Below are 21,089 nucleotides of genomic sequence, written 5' to 3' on the forward strand. Positions count from 1 at the left end.
ATACCCCCAGACAATAGGAAGCAGTCTAAAACAATGTCCAGAGTCCGGACCCCCAAAGAACACTGAGAGATGCAAAAGCAAAGTATCTTTTTTCTTTATTATTCCACCATGCTGGTGTCAACTATTCTACACAGAGGCATGATGGTGATGACCCCAAGAGGGAGGTGGTGACTTCTTTTAAGCCTTACTAAGGAGAGTTAGGTCATTTTAGATATGATTGGCTTAAGCAAGTGGCAATCACACTAGTACATTCTAATTGGCTAGGGCTAGTCAGGGGTTGGTCAGGGTTACAGGTTTCCATTTTTGGGCAGGCCTGGGACCCTGTCCTTGAGCTGCTGTGGGGCTGGCTCAGGCCTGCCCTGACCTGGTAGGGCACGTGCCAAGCCTCTTCCTCACTCTTGGGGGCGTTGGAGATTGATTTTCCTTTATCTGTGGCTTTTCCTTAGAAACTGCTTGTTCAGTCTCAGGAAACTGAAATTAAGGGCTGATCTCTGAGAGAAGACTGAACAGCCTTTTATGGCATCTGGTCAGTCCTTTCAAAAGAGCTCTACATCCCTATCCCTGCCTCATGATCCCCCTTCCTATTTTCTCATCTTTTATAACAAACCAAGGGGAGAAATGTTAACATTCAGGCATTTACACCAGCCTGCCCCCAGGGACCTCAGAAGCAACCAAGATGTGACACTGACTAGCACCACCACGGAGTAGAGCATGTTGGCTATATCCCCTCCTAAAAAGCAAATCCTGGTCACCCCACCTTCTCTTTCTTCCACCCTCACTTAGAGGCTGCCTCTGCACTGCCCCTCCCCCCTCAGTAAACCTCCCACGTGAGCTCTGCAGCATGGTGTAACTTTGTGGTGTCATTTGGCTCCAACCCGCCAAGTTACCTTCCGCCGTTAAACTATTACAAGACCCTGCCTCAAAAATAAGATAAAAGCACGGGCATCTATCACTCTCTGTTTCCTGGCTGTAGATGCGATGTGGCCACGGGTGGCATTCTCCTGCTGCTGTGCCTTCCCCACTGTGATGGCTTGGACCCTTGCACAGTGAGCTAAAATCAACCTTCCTAAGCTGTTTTTGTCAGAGCAAGAAAATTAGCAAATAGAACAGTTTTTCCCAGAGGTTTAGGGAACACTTTATCAAATTTTTAATTTAACTCCCTGGGGGGAAAATGAATGTTTTTCTTTACAAACAAATATTTATTTTCTTAGGTTATAAAATAAGAATGTTCCCTTTGTGATGTACTGAAATACCTGGGTCCAACCGATGTGGGATGCTCTTCTGCATTCTGTGAATATGTCTTATTACCATTGGTTAATAAAGAAGCTGGTTTGGCCAATAGCAAGGCAGAATAGAGACAGGGAGGAAAGAAGAAGGAGTCTGGGAGATGCCAGCAGTCAATGGAGCGATAGACATATTATTACAAATGGATTAATTTTTTTTTTGCTTTATAGAAGTGCTTTATTTGAAGAAATATTACAACATATAAAAACTACAGCAAGTCTTGTTTGCCACCTGCATAGTGGTGAATACAGAATTAAAAACTAAAAACTTTAAAATCCAGAATGCACAAAGTACTGCACGGCTTGATCACAAAGTAAACCTCACACAAACAGCTTACTGTCAGCCATGGCCACAGACACTGTGCACAACATTTCAAATCATTGGGCTCAACAGGTTAAAAACAATGTATGTGGGGTTCTGGAAGAGAGCAGAACTATTCCCTCCTAGCAGTCTCCTTTACTTTAACTGCATCCTGTGCCCTGGCCAACATACAGAGCTTTATCTCGAGGTCCATGGCTTTGGCCAATGGCGGTGGCACGGCATTACACACCTGCCAGCGGCTGTCCAGGATGTTGCCGGTAGGCGTCCGGAAAGTCCTGGGAGCAGGCACACTCCCACAGGTTCAACATCCAGTGCTGCTCTGGGTGGGGAACACGGCCCTGCTTGCCCATGGGCTCAGGGTTGGTGACAGTGGTGCTGAAGAAGCCATCCCACTCCAGGCGCCCATAGCCCATAGAGGCCGGCCCAGTGTTTGCGCCGGTTTCCATTGTGCGGCAGGCACCAGGGGATGAGGGTGTTGAACTTCCTGGCCGTGGGGTTGCAGGACTTGCAGCTTCCATACAGCAACAGACCCCACGCATGGCACATTCTGCTTCTCACAGAAAGTGTAGCATGGTTTCTGGTCTTAGTACCGTTCCTCGGCAGCACTTCTATATTGGCCAGGTCACGCCAATCTGATCCTGGGAGCAGCGGAATGGTCCGCAGGCTGGCAGCCACCAATGGGCTCATGTCCTTGCAGATATAATCCCCGAGGATGGGCTGGTAGTGTGAGCCCCGCAGCTGCCTCTGGAACAAGGACTGTGGCTCTCCATTGTAGGAGATCTCAGGTGCCGAGGCTCCCTTCTGGATCTCAGGGAGGTCAGACATGGTATCTCGCGGTGATGGTTTGGAAGGGGCCCCAAGGTCAACCTGGTGATGTCGCTAACAAACTTCTTGTCATGCACCACAACACTCAGTTGGCAGGCGCGAGGTGCAAACACATAGAGAGGCTCTGGAGACAGAGGCAGTTTCTCTTCTAGGGCTGCAGCCAAAATGATGGCCCGTCTCCGCGTCTGTTCCACACCATACTGTCCAACCTGCAGCACACCAAAGGTGCACTGGTGGCCCATGTGGACTAGGCATCAGTGTGAGCTTCAGCACCACGGAGCGCTTTAAGGACACCAAGTTCCTGGCGTTGTCCACCAGGAAGAAATGCGGCCAGTAGTAAATGCAGTCGCTCAGGATGGAGACCACCAGGGAGTTTTTGAACTTGGAGTAAGTATGGGAATTGAAATGGTTCAGGCCGCTGAAACCTTGGCACTGTGGTCCACCACACAACATCTCCACGTCGCCCTTCTGTGGCAGCCTCTGGCCCAGGGAGCTGGTCACCTTGCCGGTCATGACCAACTTAAGCAGCACACTGCAGTCCTCTATGAACACCGTGGAGCCAGGGTTATCTAGCCAAAATGCCTGAGCTGCTGGGTCCCACATCTCAGTGGCCCGCAGTGTCTTCAAGATGTCTACTTGGTGGAATTCTTCTGACAATCCTCCACAACCAGAAAAGGCAACCGGAGTCCACAGCTTGGGCAATTTGATGGCTGTTCTGGGATCTCTGGGTTCTGGCACCTGAGTCTTTGTCTTTCCTTTATGGGTTAATTTATATGTAACAGCTATCCAGTAAGAAGCCCGAGCCAGTAGCCAAGCAATTATAATTCATGTTAAGCCCCAGAGTGGTTATTTGGGAACAGGCAGGCAGGAGAGACCCCTCCGATTACATCAAACTAACCCTGTACCACTGTTAAGTTCAGCTTCTCCAATCCTGAATCAGTAACAAAAGGCAGAACTGGATCCCAATACACTTACTTCTGTCCAGTGGGCCAGAATTTGAGGGTTTCATTTCAAGGAATCATGAACGAAGTTTGGAAGTTGAGAGCCAACCTGGGAAAACAAAAAACATTAATGGAAAAACCAGCAAAAAAAATATGGAGTTACACAGAGGAAGAATTTCTTGACTCTAAGTATGATCGTAAATCGCACTGGTAGGTGATTATGGGGAGACTTCCTCTCTCTCTCTCTCTCTCTCTCTCTCAAACACACACACACACACACACACACACACACGTGCGTGTGGTCAGTTTTCACAAGGATATTTGAGCCATGGAAATTCTGTCCTTCCCTATAAAAACAGGATTACTCTGCCCTCTCCTTTACAGGCATCGACCCCACCCACCTCCTCTATCCCCACATCACTAAAATAAGCAAACAGAAGCCATAGCCTGAAGCCAGTTCTAAAAGGCCTTAGGCAGATCACACTGGTTTTTGCATCAAATTTATTGCTGAGTTTCCCTGGCTCCTTCTGATTTGCTTTATTGCTGATTTTAATCTTGTTTGTTTTAGGCTTCTGAGTCTTGGCTGCAAAATACCTAATATACTCTTTGCAGCTAGAACTGTATAAATAAGACGCGTCACACTCCCACTATGACCTCACTATATCATCCGTATTATGCGGCACCCATAGGTGGCCTGTATTTGTAATCATTCTTCTCAACTCTAAATTAATACAATGAATTCAGAAACCCCTCCACCTCTCATCAGAGTAGATAACTGAGTGTTCTATTACAATAAAAAGCATTTCTCATTGTAAGAACTCCTTCCCAAAGGCAGTCTATAGGCAATAGCGCTAAAGGATGCTATGAGTACAGTTAATATTTGTTATTTTGCCTTACATCTTAAACCACTTTTACGCTACCAAGCCCTCCCTGGATTCTGCGGCAAAATGTTCTGTTTTTCTCGGTAGGAAAGCAGGCATCAGCTCTCCATGGTCTCTCACCTATCCTCGGAGAAAGTGCAGCTTAAAGCACATGGCAAACACAGGGCTGGAGTAGGTATTTCCACTTCTCATGCGCTCCTGTCCTGCTCCATCTTCCTCTCCAGCAAGCGTGACTGAATTCCGGTGAGGTCTAAGAACAGCACATCGCGGGCTATGTCTTGTCTATCTGAAATCTTTCCCCTGCTTTTCCTGTGATTGGCACTCAATGAGTGCTGAGTCACGGAACAAGAAACAACATGTGGACTTCTTACCTGAAGCACAGGCCAAGAGCAAAATAAGACAGCACCGTCTTTGAGAAATTGCCCAGGACCAACCAGTAAGGTGGTCACGCAGACACACACACACAAGCATGCACACACAAACCACCTTTTCTCAGATTTGCAGAAGCAATATGGAAATCTGCAGGTATATGAAAACAGGCAACTTTGGGGGCTGAGGATGTGGCTCAGAGGTAGAGCACTTGCTTACCTAACATGCCCACAGCCTTGTTTTTTAATTTCCACTACTGAAAACAGACAATTCAGTTTTGATGTAAAGATTCTCAAGATTCCCTTGCCAGCTGCAGCACTCAGAAGAGCAACCCTGCCCCTCTCCTGGGCAGCACAGTTGGGCTGACTCTGGTGGCGTGGGTGCAAGAGAGCAGGCAGGCTGACCAACTCAGTTACCACCCAGTCCCAGATCAAGGGCTTTGAGTTGGCCACCCTAGCATTTACCGCATCTGGGAACTACTGGAGCAAGTGAAGGGACCAGTCCTGCAGAACCAAAGCTTCAGGAGCTCCATGACACAGGCCAATAGGATATCCAAGAGGAGTCCACTGAGGATCTAGTCTCGACTGTACCCAGAAGCCAGAGGCTTTGAACCAGTCCAGTGATGGCAATGAACATTTGCAAATAAAACTGTTTGTGCAAAGGGGTAGGTGTACTGTGTAACACACCACAGCTTTCACTTCGAGATTTTTATTTTATTTTATTTCGAGGGGAAGTTGCAAGAGCAGAGGATAGATATGTAGGGACAGGGAGATGAGTAAGATTAGAGTGCACGGTGTGAAATTCACAAAGAGTCTCAAGTTAAGAGCTATTATAAATGGACTAAATTAAGACTATGAGCCCCACGACTAGGGGAATAGTTCAGGGCTAGAGATTTTGCCTAGCATGTCATGTGTTGAGCTCTAGGTCCAAGTTCCAGCAGCAGCAAGCAAACAAAACCCCACAAAAGCAAGAACACAAACCCTAAACTCAAATAAGGGTTCTTGAAGTGGTCATCTAGCCCCCTACCATCCCTCTACCACTGCCAGCTCTAGTCTGTCCACACACCTAAAGAGTTTCCCAAAAGGAAAGAGTGAGCTTCCCACTCTACTGCGGGTAGTTGATATACCATTGCTCGCAGCAACTGATCTTCAAACTGAACTCGGCCATAACTGATCCACAGCGTCATTTCCTTCCACTCATGGCTCTTTCACACCAAGAGCAAAGTGTGCTGTCTATTCAGCACAGAGGGAGGGATTTGCTTCTGGTGTGTACAGGGAGAAAGGCAAGTTTCGCGTGGGTAGGGTAGGGTGACCTAGACACCAAAAGAGCTAGTCTCTGAATCTTTTTTTTAAATATTTATTTATTTATTATGTATACAATATTCTGCCTCCATGTATGCCTGAAGGCCAGAAGAGGGCACCAGACCTCTTTACAGATGGTTGTGAGCCACCATGTGGTTGCTGGGAATTGAACTCAGGACCTTTGGAAGAGCAGGCAATGCTCTTAACCGCTGAGCCATCTCTCCAGCCCCTAGTCTCTGAATCTTGTCCTTAGCAGCAACCCCTGTTTTTGTTAAGCAAAAACGTGTCTGGAAAATACAGGGGACATTAGGAGATAAGTTTAACATACCAAGAAATTAGCCATGTTTAGAACGTAAAGATAACAGGTGATTCCTTAACAGGAAGAAGTGAAGGGGCAAGGGCAAGCTTCTGGGCTGTGAGCCGTGTTCTCCTGAGCTGGTGGGAGCTACACAGCCCTGTTCACTTGTGGCAATCCAGACAACTGGGAGCTAAGGAGTTGTGTCTTCTTTTGAGTTATACTTCATTTAAGATGCTCATTGAAGAATTAAAGAATATTAAATATATTTAACCTACATACTATTGGAAAATTTAAAGGAATTCCAATGAGTTCTAACCATAGGCTAAATTGAAGTACATTTAAAAATTATTCAAAATGGCATAGAATTGTGCTCAGTTGGTGGAGTGTTTTTCTAGAGTTCATGAAACTCTGGGTTCCTCAGCACCACACATAGCCACACCCTTGTAGTCTCAGCACTGGGGACGTGTGTGTGTGGGGGGGATTAGAAGTTCAAAGTCATTCTTGGCCACACAATGAGTTCAAGTCCAGGCTAGGATGTATGATACTGTCTCAAAAATGAATAAAGTAAGAAAATATTAAAAAAATTACATTTTCGGGTGTCTGGGAAATAAAATAAGATTTACAAATGAAAGTTTAAAATGTAAGGAAATTGTTATCCAGCTATATAAAGCAATGAAGTGCTGATTTGTACTACAAAATGGATGGATGTCCCACTATCGCACTAGGCTGCCTAAAGTGAACTCAAAAGACAGCAGAGGATTCTTTTACGTGGAATAGAGGTCACAGGTAGGTTCACAATGATAGGGATCAGACTGGTAACTTGGCAGAGCAGGAGGGAATGGGGAATAGAAGCTCAATGGGTAGTAGAAAGAGAGCCATGGAAGCATCTGGGGAGACACAAAGGATGCTCCGCATCAGGAATACACCCGCCACCCCTATGCTGTCCACTTGGAAATGCTCTATTTTATGTGAGCTTCACTTTAATTAAAAACTTAAGGAAGGTTAGATTTAGAAAATCAAAGTTTAGTACATTCTATAGCATTTTTTTAACCTCTAGGTGTGTGTATGTGTGTGTTCATGCAAGCACGTGCACATGCGCCCAAAGTATAGTCAATACCACGCAAAGCCATCACACTTTCTTTTAGCTTTAATGTGGACTGTGGGGGCTATTACGAGGGTCACATTTGTGGTTGCGGGTGGGAATGGGAGTTTTGTTCCACACACTGAGACGGTTTACTGCCTCAGCGGGTCTGATTTCATAGTTCTCCAGAGAAATGATCATTGAATAACACAGATGGAAATGTGACTGATGTGGTTTAGGGAACTGTTTGTTCTTTCCTCCTGCCATTTGTTAAACCTGAACTTGATCCTTTTGCTATGGTCTCTGAAATGAACTCACTGCCAGGAAGGAGATTCTACAAACATCCTCTGATAAATCTTTAAGTGCCAAGAATAGGATTTACAGGGAGACCTTGATGATGATGATAGTGACTCCTTACACAAATAGATGCTCTTTGGTCCTTCAAGAGATGGATGTTGAGTTCACTCTAGGATTTAACAGGAGCTGTTTGCTACCTTATCACAGGGGCTTATCTTGGTGACAGCAGGATGGGTCGAGAATTTCTGTAATTTGGGTGACAAGAGAATGAATTCCAAAATAAATCTGCTTGAAAACTCTTCCCAGAATCTGCAGATTGGGACCATCACCTGAAGTGTGAACTTGGGATAACTCCAGCTAGACACTAATACTTATTTACAACTAACATGCAAGTCTGAACACAAGATGAAGGCCATCCCGATAAAGGCCAGCACAACAGCAAAAGATACTCTCATTCTCCCCAGCTCCAGTTGGATTACATTTGCTATCGGAGCTTGATCTGAAGTCTAATTAGGTTAGAGTTGATAGATACAATAAATAAAATAGAAGCATTCAATTAAACTGCAAGTCAGAGCAATGAAGAGATTTCTAGTATAAATATGTTCCGTGTGTTGCTTGCAAGATACTTGGATTTTAAAAACTCTAAAGTCCAACTTTTATTGGCCATCTTATATTTTATTGGACAATCATAAATGTGTGTGTCTTTCACACACACACACACACACACACACACACACACGGAGAGAGGGAGAGAGAGAGAAAGAGAGAGAGAGAGAGACTGACTGATGCTCAAAGAAAACACATCTTCCCCAGTTTATGTGATCTACCATGCTAAGATAGCATAGTGGCTCATTTATTCTAAGACCCAACAAATAGGTGAAATAATAGTCAGAAATCTGGGATTTCCTTTATCGTGACTTTCTTCCCAGCCCTCCAGTACTGCCGCCATCTTCTGTGCTTTATAGCTCAGGGATTTCTAGTTAACCTCGTCTCTCCCACTTTGTGGTCATCTTCATGGTTTACATCCTCTGGTGAACCTGCCTCTTCTCTCTGTTTTCTTATGAGGCCCCTGAGGTTTCATTTTGTTGAAGAGTTTTCTCAACCCAAGCAGAAAGTAAATTAGGACTGTTAATCCACCACAGCCTGGGCCAGGTGGAGGGGAGGAGGCAGCAAATACATGAAGCAAAAGAAAAGGGGGAAACCGGTTTCATTTGCTGCTGTTTGTCATGTAGCGCACAATATGGGACCTGCTGTGCCTGTGGTATTTACTGTAGAAGCGAGCTTTGTGTAAACTGGGTGAGCCGCTTGACCTCATTTTTTTTTTCCAGAGTAAATAAAAATAATCTCAACCTAAGACTGCTGGTAAGTTCTATTGAAAAAAAAAGGATATGAGAAAACTTTATAAAATGATAAGAGCCATGATTATAGGGATCATTTTTCCTCTTATTAGACCACAACGAATATAGGCTTTGAGCTCTTTAAAAGAAACGCTATCAATATATTCTCCTTACCAGCACTTTATCCTCAGCCACTGGTCCAAAAGCATTGGCTGTAATAAGGGAGCTTCATCAAGGTGCATCATAGGCCGCCTCCAGCATAGATCATGGGACCTTCTGGCTCCCCAGGGTCATTCTCCTTTAGGAACCAGGTGATGATCAAGGAGAAACAGTGGTGGATTTGCTCTTAAACTACCCCGAGTCTCTAGGAAATTACAACATTTCAGATGTATGTAAAGAAGTAGTCAGGAGTTAAACACCAGGAAACATCTATCAAAACACAAAAGAAGTGACAAGTTACTTTATAATATGCAGAAAAATGTGCATTTGAATGATCACCATGAGAGATGTGGGGAAGGGGGAGAACACATTTCTAGGTGGCAAGCAAGAGATGGGTGACTTCCTTATTCTTTTACTAAGTCTTCCCAGACAAGAAATTTTAGGGGACTTGAAGACGATTGTGAAGTTCCTTTCTTTCTTTACTTGTCTTTTTGGATTTTTGCCCTTAACAAAGCACCACAACCCCGATGGCTACAGCCATCATCTTGGACGACCTCCTGCTGTATTTGCTTTGTTTAGGTTTTAAAACATTCTTCTTTTTCTCCCCTCTCTCCAGCTCTGCTGAAACTGTGTCTCAATATCTGTTTCTTTAAAATAATTAATAATACTTTTAAAAAATTGTTTGACGGCTTTATACATTTATACAATGCATATGGATCCTATATACCCACCACTGCCTCCCTCCCAGCCTGTCTCCCTTCCAATGCCTGTTTGTATTCTTACAGCCTGTACATTTCATTGGGTTTGCAAACCCAAGCTACATCTCCTGTTTCTGATAAAAGAGACTATGCATTGCAGGAGCCGCTGCTGGAGGCCCCTCGTGGCTGCTTGACACAGCCTGTCAGTGTGATGGTTTGAATGAACAAGTGTAGTGGGAGCTGCGGGCTGTGTTCCTGTCGCCCCAGCTCCTGGTTGCCTGGCTAGCTTATGCCCCGAAATAACAGCACACAAACTGTATTCATATAAACACTGCTTGGCCCATTAGCTCTAGCCCTTACTGGCTAATTCTCATATCCCGATCAACCCATCTCTAATAATCTGTGTAGCACCAGTCTTACCAGGAAAGATTCAGCATGTCTGACCTGGCAACTTGCTTCATCTCGTCTGGCTCTGAGAGGAGCTGCCCTGCATCTGAGCTCACTTCCTCTTCCTCCCAGCATTCTGTTCTGTTTACTCCACCCACCTATGTTCTAACCTATGAGGGCCAAGCAGTTTCTTTATTATTTAACCAATGACCTTCCTCCATCAAACAATGTCTCCCATAGGCTCATGCATTTGAACTCTTGGTTTGGTCTCCAGTCCGTGGAGCTGTTTAGGGGAGATTATGGGTGTGGAGGTCTGCTGGAGGATGTCCATCATTAGGCGTGGATTTTGAGTTGATAGCCTTGCTAGTTTCTAGTTTTCACTCTGCCTCCTATGGGTAGGGTTGAGATGTGATTTCTCAGTTGCCTGCTCCTGCTGCCATGCTTTTCCTGCCATTATGGACATCTAGTCCTCTGGATCATAAGCCAAAATAAACTTTTTCTTCAGGTGCCTTTGGCCATGTTATTTTGTCATAGAAATAAAAAAGTAACTAGTTCAGTTAGTGTTTGCTGCCAGTGAAGGATTAGATGATAGGTTGAACAGATACACGCAAAAACCAGAGATTGCTTAAAATCTTCTAATTATCTATGGAGAATGTTTGGTTTAATCTTAAGAAAAGCCACTCTGCCAATGCAAAGAACTCCAATCAAACCAGATTAGACCAAATTAAAATGCCCATGTTTAATAAATGTGGCACTCTCAGGTAGACCGAGACAGCATGGAAGGAAGAGGAGCCCATGCAAACCCGAAACCACTTGTTCATTTTCCCAGTGTGAGCCTAAATAGCCTATAGGAGTAGTCCTGACCCTCCCCGGGGGAGGTGTCAGAGCTTGACAGGCTGGGAGTAGGAGTCCGAACCGGGGCAACTCCCTGTTCAGGGGCTTCCAATCATCCCAGACTTCTTGGATATAAGAGGACTAAGGTGATGCCCCCAACTTAATATTACATTCCAGACTCTTTGGATATAGGGGTATGACAAGGAGCTGAGGTGATATTTATAACCAACATTTTAGGCTCTCTTTGGATAAAGGGACATTGACTCAAGTCTGGCTACTTCTGCAGGCCTGGGGTGACATGGGAGAGGGGGCGATCTGAGAGTTGGTGTACTCACACTTAGCGAGAGGTGTGGCTGGAGCAGCATCAGTTTGCTGTCATCCTGGAGTCCTTAGGCAGGTGCCTTTTGAGGGAGATGAGAAGGCAGGTGACTAGGAGGAAAAAAATTGTTATTATTGGCCCTGTGAAATGGGTCTAGCCATGGATGGGACACAACAGCAGATGCAGGTGTCCTTGATCCAGGAGAATTGGTTCCAATGGTAAAGGCTCAGGAGCTGTTTGCAGGTGTTTGTTTGGTGTTGTCTGGGGAGCACTTTGTGAGTTAGTTGGTCTTGGCCCAGGCAATAGGAGTGACCCATAAAATATGCTTGAAACTGGTTGGGGTCAGTGTAGCAGAACTTTAAGAAAACTGGAACAGATTTTAGAATTAAAGGAAATTAGCTGAACCTCTGAAGACATACTTGAAACCTGTTAATCCTGGACTATGAAGCCTGCTAAGGAGGCATACCCGTCTGTATTTTAGCAGGAAACTTCATTAAATATCATGGATGAAGTAATAGGTTAACAGTACCTTAAGTTGTCAAATGCCATTAGGCAGATCTAGGAGGGATAAATAGCAAAAATGAGACAATTTTTTTTTTTTTTTTTTTTTTAGCTATGCAGGCAATCCCAAATCCTCTCCTTAGTCCTTGGAGAATACCAGTCTTAGAAGTAGTGCTTGCCTTTAGCTGCTGAGTACAAGAGGCCCAAAGATTTTTCCTGTAGGTGGGGGAAAGATTAGTCTACCCGTCTTGGCAGGGTGGGAAGATTCCCCGAAAGGCATCCAGGAAGCTGAAGCGGTGGAAGGTTGCTTTCTGGTGTGTGTGTTGCTTTGCCAAACCCAGAGGCAAGGCCTGGAGGTGAAGGTCTTCTGTCTTTTTGGAAGAGCTAAAGGGTGCTGCAGAAGCTGCATGTTTGTGTTAGAAGCTCTTGTTAAAATGCCATGCCCTCAGATCTGTAAAGGCACTTGAGAACTAGGTACCCTTACCTGTTATTTAAACTGGGCATATAAACTAAATTTAGACCTGTATTTTATCCAATTAGTTATAGTTTACCAATGCTAGTAGGTAGGTGCAAGAAGATTTTGCTCACATCATGAAAACACATGTACACATTTACACAGACACAGTGTGGCCACATCACTCTGATAGACAGACAAACAAAACAGTTTTAGAAACCTGTGTTAGCTGACTAACTTAAAAATTCCAGCACAGTTAGGCCTGTTGGGGAAACGCAGCAAACAGCTGGAGGGGGAGGGGGAGGAGAGGGGGAGGGACAGAGTACCTGGCAGAAACCACGAGCTTTTGGAGTCTTGTTTAAGTTTGGTGTTGGTGCCAATTTAAAAGGATTTTTTGTGAAAGGCTGCCCAAGAGGCAAACAGCAGGGAGGGGGTGGGAGTTGAGTGGGGCTAAGTTGGAGGGGGGGGGGGGCGGGAGAGAGAGAGAGAGAAAGAGAGAGAGAGAGAGAGAGAGAGAGAGAGAGAGAGAGAGAGAGAGAGAGAGAGAGAGAGAGAGAGAAAGGCGGAAGTGGGGGCAGGACAAGAACTGCGGCCTTTTGGAGTGTTGTTAATTTAGGTTAGATAGCCCCAATTTAAAAGGATTTTTGTAAAAGGCCGTCTAAGGACCATTTAGAATGGCTTGGAATCGCAAGAAACCCATTTTAAAAGCGCATGCCTGTGTGACTCAAGCCTCCATCAAACAGAGCCCTTGAGTCAAAACGGGGGTACATGAGACATGAGTGGGGGATGTCTATGGATCAGGCTTCCGACATGGGCCGTGACTTCAGCGGAAAAGCAAATGAGTCACTCCAAGACTCTAATGGCAATTCAGTTTAAAAGGGGAAACTCACCAAGAGACACTGATCTAGCCTGGTGGAGGGCGTGCAAGGGAAGGGCGTTTTCCAGCATGGCCTTGGGCCCTGGGCCTGCGAGAGGGGGCGGGGGAACACACCCTTTTAGTGGAAAACCTCCATCTGTTTGGTTTAATCTTAAGAAAAGCTGCTCCACCAATGCAAAGAACTCCAATCAAACCAGATTAGACCAAATTAAAGTACCCATGTTTAATAAATGCAGCTCTTTGTGGGAAGAGAAGCCCGTGTAAACCTGAAACCACCTGTTCCTTTTTCTAGTGTGAGCCTAAATAGCCTGTGGGAGTGGTCCTGGCCCTCCCTGGGGGAGGTGTCAGTCCTTGGAGGCCTGGACTTGGAGTGTGGATGGGGCTTCCCAACAGAGTACTAGGTAAGTGATAGACATCAATGGGGGAGCCGGGAGAAGGAGGTCCTACGCACAACCCAAGGACTGTTTCTTACTTGTTTAGCTTGCCATCAGTCTATTGAAAATCCTGGTTGAAGGGTCCAAGGATAAGAATATAAAAATGTAGATTGTAGAAATAGGAATGTAGAAATAAATATAAAGTTGTAAGCCTAGAAAAATGAAGCAGACTGTCAGCAGCTTTCTCAGTAGCTTAAGGATTAACTATTAACATTGGTTACTCCGCTTTACAACCCATAGCTCTATTTACAAGGCCAAAGCATCTCTCTGCAAACTGAGAGCTAGCCTATGGATACGAGCTGAGCCAACTTTTAGGAAATAGATATATGACCTCTGGGTTACACATTAGCCCTGCTGTGTGAAATTGGCAGCATCAAAGGGGAGAGCACAGGACTTCAGTAAATACTACCTGGAAGTACCAAGGAAGACAATAGATTAAGTACAAACACTAGTTTAACTGAAAAACTCTGTTAATGAAGATTGTAAAGTAAGGCAATCTGTATCTGAGCTTTACCTTGAAATTGTAAAAATTCCTTTGTTCAGACCTAATGCTTGGTGCCTCTACTATAAAAAGGTGAGTTCAGAAACCGGCCTTTGCCACAGCCTAACAAAGTCCATCCCTGGCTGTGGTCTCTGCTAGCTGATAAGCTTTGTGTGCCCCATGGAGATTTTTTATTTTATTTTTTTAATTTTTTCCTGGATTCTGGTTTCTGGAATAAAGTTTGCTTCTGGTTTATTGATGGTCTGTCCCCATCTTTGCACGACCCCCCCCCCCACTAGACCCAACATTAGCCTCAGTTTGCATTGTAAAACCTCAATTACAAAAATAATAGCAATGTGTGGAATGAGTTCTTGCAGGGGACCTGGCTTCAGTTCCCAGCACACACAGGCAGGTCACAATTGTCTGTTATTGCAGGTCCAGAAGATCCAATGCTTTCTTCTAGCTTCCATGGATACCAAATACCATGCGGTACACATCCATACACATAAAATAAAATTTTAGGAAAAAAATTTAAAATAAGTAACAAAATGTCAATGCTGGGGAAATGGTCCTGTGATTAAGAATGCTTGTTGTTCTTTCAGAAGGTGTGGGTTTCATAGTCAGCACCCACATGGTGGTTCACAAGCATTTGTAAATCTAGGTTCTAGGGGATCTGATGCCCTGTCAGAGGTCAGAGACTCCCTCAAGCATTGCACACATGAGGTATGCATGCATGCAGGCAAAATATACATATAAAAATAATATAAACAAATCTAAAACTAAAAATGTCGTAGCTGACAGACAAGCTTCATGGGACTTGAACGTTCTCAAAAAGGACTTAACTGGAAGCCACCCAGCACATGAAACCTGGCTGTAGATCGGTCACTCCTGTTATGGTGAAAATCAAGGTCCCCGGGCATGTGCTTCCTCTCCTCATGGACTTCTCCAGAGGCACCTGAGAACAAACAAGCGAAAAGAGACATCTGGTCCATCACGATTTGGAAGGGAAAAAGTGTGACCTTATTTCATCAATATTCCGCCTGCTTCATAAATATTCATTATAAGTAAAAAAAAAATGCAGAACCCTTATAAGGGCCGCTCATTCCAGTCTCTCCTTGGATTGCTTCCTCTGCTTTGTTAAATAAACTGCTTAAAATGACTGTGTATCTCAACATCCCCCTCATAACATGAGCAAAAATAATAAAACATCTAGAGCTATTAAAAACGAAAGCACTAAGCTTTAATATTTAGCACGTGATCGACACTGACAGCTTGCCTTGGTTCATGACATTCGTTGACAGTGGTGTCCTGGGGAGAGAGGAGTGCTGCTCGAAGCCAGTGAGCTGGCATCGACACTGGCCTCCATTCTCAGGCTCTCTCTTACAGCGAGTTCTGACATGTTGCAATTTGCATGTAACCAGTTACATGGGTTTACGGATTCCCTTATTTAATTTTAATCCACAAAAAAATGAAATGAAGGCTTTAAAATATTCCTGCAGAGACCATGAATCAAGTTGAATTTTAATAATAATGCACAAGGAAACAAGGAGTTGGTGGCACCGAGACTTTTCCTCTGGGATAAACTGAGTGAGGACAGTGGTGAGCTAATCGAGTAAATGGGATTCCAAAGGCAAGAAAAATTATATGACCGTATTTAGTAGTATATGCATGTTGTAAAAACTAACTACAAATATTTGCAATTATAAGCTGAAAGGAATGTTATCAATAAGAATATGTAACCAGCTGGGTATGGTGGGATACACCTTTAATCCTAACATGCTTTTAATCCCAGTGCTCAGAAATATAGCCAAAACAGATGAAACTCGACAAGAGTGTGGAGTTGATAAAGCCTGCGGCAGCCCAGCCCCGCAACCGCCCTCTCCCTGGCAGCTATGAGCAAGCCACAGCGACACACAGAGTCAGTCAGCTAGACCCCACAGTAGGGAGCTCACCACACACCCAAGAACCTACAAACAAACACCTTGTCCTCTGGAATTGGAGGCTTTCTCCCTCTCCCTCTTCAAGCCCCTATTATTATCCATGCCCCTGGTTTGATACTAGTAACGCCAATATTCCAGGAGCTACATCAGTATTCTAGGAACTAGATAGTCTGTCTTCTTCCCTTCAGGACCCCGTCATGAGATTTGTGGCAGTTATCTCTTTTAATATTCTCATATTTCAGAGCCTCATTATGGCTGGCTGTGATCATGAGCCTATAGCCCTCCTAATAGTGTTTTTCTGAAAGGTAATTTCCTATTATCCCCTTTCTCCAAGCCTGTTTTCCTTAGCAATTTCTAACATATATGGGGGGGGGCCTCTCATAGTCTGGCAAGCACACGTGTGTATCTTTCCCCAAATTCACATTCAGTGACATCACACGAATTGCCTGATCTTAGCCTTGAATGAAGAATTTAGACCAAAGACATCAGAAAACACAAGTAGGGAGAGACAGAGATGGACACACAGAGAGAGACAGACAAACAAACACAGAGACATGGGTGTGTGCATTTGTGTGGGTACATGTGTGTGTGTGATGACCAGGAGTCAGTCTTGGTTGTCATTCCTCAGGCCATCAGTCTTTCTTAGACATCAATCTCACTGGGTGTCTTAGAGTTTCTATTGCTGTGATGATACACCATGACCATGGCAATTTTTTTAACAATATTTTTTTCTTTCTTTTTTTTTTTTTTTTTACAATTTATTTATTTGTATTTTATGTATGTGAGTATTTGCCTGCATGTATGTCTGTGTGAGGGTGTTGGATCCCCTGGAACTTGAGTTACAGACAGTTGTGAGCTGCCATGTGGGTGTTGAGAATTGAATTCAAGTCCTCTGGAAGAGCAGCCAGCGCTAAGCCAACTCTCCAGTCCCATCACAGCAAACTCTTACAAAGGAAAACAAGTAATTGAGGTGTCAACTTACAGTTCAGAGGTTCAGTCCTTTGTCATCATGGCAGGGAGCGTGGCAGAATGCAGGTGGAGATGGTGCTGGCTACACCTTGATCAGAATGCATCGGGATGTGAACTCAATATCACACTGAGTGAAACTTGAGCACATGTGAGACCTCAAAGCCCGCCTTTACAGTGACACACTTCCTCCAACAAGGCCACACCTACTTCAACATGGCCTCACCTCCTCATAGTGCCACTCCCTTTGGGGGTCATTTTCTCTCCGACTATCACACTGGGCTAGGCTGTCTCAGGCCTTCCCAGTGCTGAACTTACAAGTGTACACCACCACGTTTGGCTTCTAGATCACCCCATTTCCAGCTTTACCCAACTGCATAAATATAAAGTATCTTCTCATTTCTATTGCATCAACTCTAGCTTTTCTAACATTTGCTTGCTGCACTACAGGCAGAAAAAAAATTTAAAAATTAAAAATATGAGCCAGATGGAGATTTCCATGTGAAAATGCCTTGACTTCCACTGTTTGAGGAATAAGAATTCATATGTGGCCCTGTGTTTTTTCTGTTTTTAATTGATCCCTGAGACCAGCCCTTGAACAGTGGTACTGTGCTTGGCTGCCATGATTAAGGTACACTTCCACTTGCCTGCACTTCTGGATGGGATTCGCTTCAGGCACCCAAGTGGGAGTTAGCATGATCATGTGCCCTTTACTGGTGCTGCAGCTTCCCTGTCTCATCACCTCTTCATGCCTGTATTAAAGATTTCTACCTTTCTGAAATGTTGCTTGCACTTAAACGCTTATGTGGTAGTTAAAATGCAGTTGGCCCCCATAAACTCATAGGGACTGGCATTGTTAGGTGATGTGGTCCTACCGGAATAGGTGTGGCCTTGTTGGAGGAAATGTAACTAGAACATTTTTGTTTCTCTATTCTTTCCCTCTCCTTTCCTACCCGGCCCCCAAACTCTAACACAAATACCACAAGAGAAAATAGAATGACCTAAGACACAGTTTGAGGCTATTATAAACAAGAAGTAAGGGAATGAGAAAAATCAATGGTGATTTTTTAACTTGAACAATAGGGACACCAGCAGAGCTCTTGCTAATTCTGAAAAGGCTGAGGAGGCACACATTTGGGGGTAAGACTAAGAATTATGTCTTCAACACTTTATGTTGGAAATGTCAGTCATTCAAGTGAAGCGATTAAGTAGGCAGTTTAAGATACAAATCCATACTTTAAGGAGAAGTCTGGTTTGAGGTATAAACTTAGGACTTAATAACATTAATTCAGGTGTCAAATGAGAGATAACATGTAAAGCCAGTGGTCCAAACTTTTAGTTTTAATATTATTGCGGTAGAGATTTCTGCCCCCGTGCCAGATATTTTCTGTTTCACAGACCAGATCTACTCTTTCTGCCCTGCTTGCTGCCGTCTAGAGAATGTGTCTTAGTCTGTTTTCTATTACTATAAGTTTGGTAGCCTATCAAGTAAAGAGGTATGTTTGGTTCATCATTCTGGTGGCTGGAGCCATGCACATCCTGTCAAGGGTCCTCTGGCTGCATCCTAACATGGTAGAGAAGCAAAAAAGCAAATAGGCCACACCCATTAAGGGCCAGGGCCTGTGTAATACTGCTTCCTAACAACCTGTTCCTAAGAAACCCAAACCAGTCAAGTAAGAGACCTCAACCCACTCCCCAGATCCCTAGGTAATGGACCTCCTGATCTAATCATCTTCTATTAGGCTCTATTTCCTAACGTTTCTACTACTCTGATACCGAATATTGGGATTCAAGCTTTCAGAACTTGAACAGCCCAAACCACATCTACATCATAGCGAAACATATGTACACAGCCATCAGTGGGCTCCCTGGTCCTCCAATTTAGTTCAGAACCATTTGTGCGGCCACTGGCCTCACTCCCAGGAATACAAGAGAGAGGCAGAATGAGGAGATCTGTTAGTAGTCCCCTCTGGAGCCTTCTCATAGGTTTCTGGTTCCTTCTCAAGATGGCTCCGTCTACTCACCTCTCCTGAATTCCATCGCTTTCCTCTTAACTCTTTCTGGCTCAGGGCTCAGCAACTAACACCTCCGCTGAAGCCCTGGCACTGGAGAGACTTTCATGACTCCCTATGGCCAGCTCAGAACTTTGTAAACAATCCATCTATTGAAGGAATGTTTTTCAAATCATCCCAAATTAAAACTCTGCCCTGAGTTTCCTCTTAGGACCCTGGATAACACACCCACCTTTCTCCTCTGGGGAATCACAGGGAAACAGCGAGAGCAATGAGCAGAAGCACGTACCACCTTGTCATTTAGAGCCACAAACAGAACTTCTTAGAAAAGTGGGTGGAGAGCGACAAAAGACTTGGTAACGCTTACGCTTAAAAGGGCCAAACATAGGAAGCATCATGTTCTCTGGGTGGCAGAGATCACTACCCACACCTACCTGCTCCTGCCCCTTTCAGACCCAGGTACTCACCGCCATACCCACTCTCCGTGAAGCTCATGCAGTACAGAATATTGAAGCCTTGGCATCCGTATACCCAAAGAGTCTGGAATGTTTGGATGGAAGCTCCATCCCAAACCCCCTTCCCCATCTCTCCAAACCCTGCTAGGACTCAGAAAGCTTGCCTTTAGTGGCTCCACCCTTAGAAGACCTTACTCCACCCCCGAGAAAGCCCGCCATCAGAGGCTCCACCCCCTGGAGGGTATTAAAAAGCCCACACCTCGTGGGTTCCCCTCGTGGTCATTTTAACTTTTCCTAGGGCCACTCAGGAATGCTTTGCTCAGAATAAACCTGGATTTATTCAATTGGTTTGATTACTTTATTACGCCAGCAGAGGCAGATTCCCAATAACCAGGGATTCAATTTAACACCACCAATTCCACCTTAAATTCATTCTGCTTTGGCTTCAAGGTCTAGCAGAATGTTGAGTGACTTAGTTGATGGCTGTCCTGATGCTGTGTGATGCAATCATGTTTCCCAAAACTCCATTGTTCATGCTAAATTTATGGCATCCATTCTTTGCCACATTTAGGGTATATTTTTCTTTTCTATTTTAGCATGAGGGGTTTTATATGTTAATCAGAAACAAGGGTTGAATTTGAGAAGACCTTAGAAAAGCATACATCAATGTCAACTTCAACTTCCTCATTTGTTAATGTAGAGAATTACAAGAAAAGGTCTCCAAATGTTGTTTTATCCTACATTCCAGGAACTAAATCATGTGGGGTGGGAACGGACATTTCCCTGATAATATATTATTCAAGAGAGTCATTTGCACCCGTGGCCATGTGATTTCTCTTGTTCTATCTGTCTGTGTAACAAGTTGGGAGGCTTTCTGTCTTTTCTCTGTTTCTGAAATAATTTATATGAAGTCAGAGTTATCTATTTCTTGAATGTTGGACAGAACTTGCCTATAAATTGCCTGTGACTGTAGCTTTTAAACAATAGATATTTGATTGCCTGTTAAATTATTTTTATAGGTATTGAATTATTCAGTTTTTCACCTTTCCTGTTTACTCAAGTCAATAGAAAAATTTTATATTTTCCTGGAAAATAATCAATTAAATCAATGCTTTCAAATACAATGCTATAAAATTTATACAATCTATTTTAATTTAAAAAAAACCATTGCTAAAACTTTAGCATCTTCACTGCTTTTCCTTAAGGTTTACCCTGTTCTCTATCTCCTCCCCACCAAGATGGTCTCAAGTACCCCAGAGTAACCTTGAACTCATTGTGTGGTCAAGGATAATCTTGAACTTCTTATCCTTCTGCCTCTGTCTTCTGATGACTGATATTGCAGGCAGGTGACACCACACCTGATTTAGGGGGTGTTGGAGGTTGATCCCAGGGCTTCATGTCTTCCAGGAAAGCATCCTATCAACTGAACTCTATCCCTAACCACTATTTTTCTCTTTTATGTTTAAAAGAATTTCCAAGACTATGTTTATTCAATAACATTTATAGTTATTTTATTCCTTTAAAATGATTTGTTTTTATTTGTATTGATCAAGCCATGTTTTATGTTTCATCAAGTTTCTACTTTTTTAAAACAGACTTAATTGACTTTATTTATTTTTACTTTTTGTATAAAACGC

General features: G+C 43.9%; 1 pseudogene; it reads right to left on the bottom strand.

Moving 5' to 3' along the window:
* Window positions 1–1,717: 1,717 nt before the first annotated feature.
* Window positions 1,718–19,582, bottom strand: LOC130861802 (DNA (cytosine-5)-methyltransferase 1-like; annotated as a pseudogene).
* Between the last annotated feature and the right edge of the window lie 1,507 nt (window positions 19,583–21,089).

Source organism: Chionomys nivalis, chromosome 1 (genome assembly GCF_950005125.1).
Source record: "Chionomys nivalis chromosome 1, mChiNiv1.1, whole genome shotgun sequence".
Lineage (NCBI taxonomy): Eukaryota > Metazoa > Chordata > Mammalia > Rodentia > Cricetidae > Chionomys > Chionomys nivalis.